This window comes from Myiozetetes cayanensis, unplaced genomic scaffold (genome assembly GCF_022539395.1).
Source record: "Myiozetetes cayanensis isolate MyiCay16 unplaced genomic scaffold, myiCay2020 scf4, whole genome shotgun sequence".
NCBI classification, from domain to species: Eukaryota; Metazoa; Chordata; class Aves; order Passeriformes; family Tyrannidae; genus Myiozetetes; species Myiozetetes cayanensis.
The window spans coordinates 29,489,902-29,494,120 of record NW_026087631.1 but is presented as its reverse complement, the minus strand read 5'-3'; positions in this window follow the sequence as shown (position 1 = coordinate 29,494,120).

Here is a 4,219-nt window from a genome sequence, read left to right as displayed (position 1 = left end):
GGCCGCGACACCGCCCGCGGTTCCAACACAGCCTGGAGGCGACAAGTCGGGGGGAGTGGGCGGTTCTCCCTCGGTCGGGAGGACACGGCGGAGGCGGGGCGTGCGGGGGGTCACCTACAGCCGGAATCGCCTCCTACACGGAAGGAGCTTCCCTTTCTCCCACCCCTGAGCTCCTTTAGGCTGTTAGAGGGTGAACGGTCGTCACTTCGAAAGTGGCGCTTGGTATCTGTTTGGTCATAAATTATTGTGATTTAATTGAATTACATAAAACCTAGGTGTGGCAAAGTTTATCGCAGCCCTCAGCCTCTTCACTCTAAAGTATTACTTGCCCCCGAGTTTGTAAAATGCGGTAATTTTTCCAGCTGGCACTCCCAAAGGAAAGGTGTTCAGACGTCTGTTACCATGCGGGATCTATGGGTGTCTTGGGTGTTCTTTAGGTCAGTAAATAACCCTTTGGCTGAAAACCTTTGGGATCACCTCTTTCTGACCTTTTGTTCAGTGCTGAGGACGTGAGAAAAAACAACCCAAAACTTGGGCATGACACAGGACTCACTATTGAAGGTTGCTACTTTGGAAACATCATTCAAGTCAGAAGGAGAATACCTGGAAGAAGAACAAACTACTCAATTGTGAACTTGAGAATATTAAATAGAAGATAGATATCACTGATATAGCTGCCTGACAAATACCTCTTAAGAGTCTTCTACTAAAACTGTGTCCAAAGCTCACTTCAGCATAGTTCCACCCTGAGAAGTGGCACTGGAGCTGAAGGATTGCTCTTGTTCTATGGTTACTCTTAAATTTTCTGATTTCTAGTCCATTCCTATCCATTTTCAACCAAAGTACCTAATGCTACTTCCTTCTAGTTGCTTATGTGACATTCAGTACTGTCACCTCAGAGAACATCACAGTTATTATTAAAAATTAAAAAAGATAGCGGAACAAGATGAGGATTTCTCTTCATTTCCTTCATTGACAGTAATAAATGACAGCTCATAATTAATTTGAAAGAGTCACATCAGTCATCTTTAATCATGAACCCAGATCTGTTACCAGTTTCTGTCTCTTGACAGCATCGTCTTACCTTCCTACAGAAAAAAACCCATGTGATTATGAAAAATGATTGCTCAGGTCCAATTCTGATCTCAGTTTGCAATCTTGTGTGTACAGCAGTGCACAGAGATAACAACTAGTTACTAGGTTAAGTCTCATCTATAGGGCTAAGAGTGCAATCAAGCCTGAGTGCATCCAGCATAACAGAGGTCTTAATACATGGCTTGTTTCTTTCACTGCTTTGTTGACTCCCTGATGCTATAAAGGGTGAAAAACCAGGAAAGCGTAGTACTCAAATAGAAGGACATGAGTCTGAGCACACAGTGAAGATATGCAGAAAGAATCATTTTTATATACTGCTGCTGGAAAGTAAAGCTGAATTCTTTACATTAATTACAGCTAGTGTAACTATTGGTAGCAATACACTAAGCATTAATCTGTCTCCAGGAGTTTAAACCAGGTACTCATTAGTGAAATACAGGGAAGCCTGACTCAGTAAACTAAACTGTTTGAATTTAACATGTTGTAAACATGAATGGAATGCAGGCACACTGAGCACTATTTAAGCTATCCGTCTGCTATACATTTGCACATTAAATACACCTAAAATCTCTTCAAACAGACAATCATTCTTCCTAAACTGCTGATACAGACAAGAGGAGTCACCATTCAGATAGATTTTCACCCAGTTTAGCATTCTGTTTCCAGCTCAGGCCCATATTAGACATAGGAGTACAAAAAGGACATACTACAGTTCATTCCGGAAAACATATATACGAATACTTTTTGTCTCTTCTTTCTTAAACATGGAAGTTTATATTCTTGGTACCTATTCTGTTAGTAAAAATTACTATCTCTGGATTTTCTTAGAATTAACAACCTCTAAGTCTCTAAAAAATCCTTTTTCATGATTAGTCTCAGAAAAACCTTTTGGCTAAGGTTTACTCAAAGCAAATAATTCTGGGCCTAATTTTTTTCCATTTAAGTTATTTCCTGCTATCACCATGTGTCCAAATGCCTATATATTTTTTTATGACAAGCATTAAAAGGCAACAGAGTTTTATGCAAATATATATATGCATGTTCAAATACAATTAGGCATTCTTATTTTACGCTCCCCAGAAGCACTTTTATTATGTGGTAGGTTTTGCTGAATTCTCTTTACTCTGCAGAATGTTTTCTCTCTTGCAAATACTTTAGCATTCCACAAAAAATTACATTAGTAAGAGAAGAAGAATTGCAAAGGAAGTTTATGGAACAACATTATCTATTATGTACTAGCTGTGTTAGATTGTGTCAGATTTAGCTGCAAAATACTCTTCTTTGGGTTTTGTTTGGGGTTTTTTTAAGATTTTTAGTGTTTTAAGACTTGTTAGCTCTTGAAATATGATGCAAGGATCACTGGTGAGCTTAAAGATCAGGTTAATGAAAGAGCACAAGATGTATTTCTATTTTCTAAGTCCTTCCTTAAATAATTTTGACCCTTTTGAACTGTTTAAACCAAAAATGAAGGAGGAGGTGAAAGATTCAGATGCCAAATTTCTTAAAGTTTAATGAAAATTGGCAGCAGAGTAGAAGATAGAAATCCTATTCCTATTCTACTGCATAGAAAGGCTGTAGCATGAGCTTACAGTCCTTATTATGTAAAGGAAAGGTTTAAAAAATGCTACATGTCAAGAATAAGTTTTAATCAAAGTTTGTATCTTACTAACTCTAGAAAATCCAATTCAAACACCTCTTTTAGGGATTTATTGAACCAATTCTATTATTCATCCCAGTCTTTTACAAGTGATGCTAATTTTTTTCCCTGACATCATTCACTGCCAAAACATTTCCTTACTGAGGGTTTCAGGACGAGAGCAATAAGAGGCCTCTCTCGGAGAGAGTGTGTATTGTCTGTAGAGACGCCTCACTGACCTTATTGGCGATTTGTACGTTACCTTAAATAACATCCCTGTAACAACTGTAATTCAAAATTACTTTCGATATGGCACAAACCTTGCATGCTTAATAATTTACCCCAGAAATCTACCACAACAATAGCAAAATGTGAGCAGTATTATACATTGGTCTCTTTGTTATAATCCCAGGGAACTTGGAAACTCTATAAATACTGATGTTGAAGGTTCCACAGATCTCCAATTTACTCTGTCATGGTAGAATGACCTCTCCCAGTTTCCATTTAGAGGAGACCAGAAGCTGGGCTGTTGAATTTCCCGGGTAAAACTGCAACCCTTCAGTGGAGTCCAAGGCATCCAGAGAGTTCAGCAATATATCTGGAATGAGGGCTGGGAAGGACACGATTCCCAACAGAGTCAAATATTCCATAGTTCTTCTCATAACTATCTCCATTTTTCCTCACTCCTAAAATGAGAAACTGTCCTTTCAAAGGTAAGCAAATTACAGAGGGCAGGAGGGAGGGTGGAACAGTTCTACACTAAGTGAAGTCTGCACAAGACTTACATTTGTAACTGGAGCTTGAAATCATAAGTTTGTGATATGAAGAAGACCTAAAGGAAGTAATGTAAGAAGGGTAATACAGTGACTTCAGAAATCAGAATTTTGATAAGAATTTAACTAGCAATTTCCTGGCTAAAATTTCCCAACCAGCACGGGTTTAGGAAGGGCAGGTCCTGTCTGACCAACCTGATCTCCTTTTATGATCAGGGGACCTGCCTGGTGGATGAGGGGAAGGCTGTGGGTGTGTCTGTCTGGACTCCAGCAAAGCCTTTGACACCATCTCCCACAGCATACTCCTGGAAAAGCTGGCAGCCCATGGCTTGGACAGGGGCACTCTATGCTGGGTTAAGAGCTGGCTGGAGGGCCGGGCCCAGAGAGTGCTGGTGAATGGGACTGCATCCAGCTGGCGGCCGGTCACCAGTGGTGTCCCCCAGGGATCAGTGTTGGGTCCAGTCCTGTTTAATATATTTATTGATGATCTGGATGAGGGGATTGAATCCATCTGCAAATATGTAGATGGCACCAAGCTGGGGGGGAGTATTGATCTGGAAAGCAGGAGGGCTCTTCAAAGGGACCTGGACAAGCTAGAGAAATGGTCTGATTCCAACGGGATGAAGTTCAACAAGGCCAAGTGCCAGGCCCTGCCCTTTGGCCACAACAACCCCCTGCAGCGCTACAGGCTGGGCACAGACAGAGTGGCTGGAAA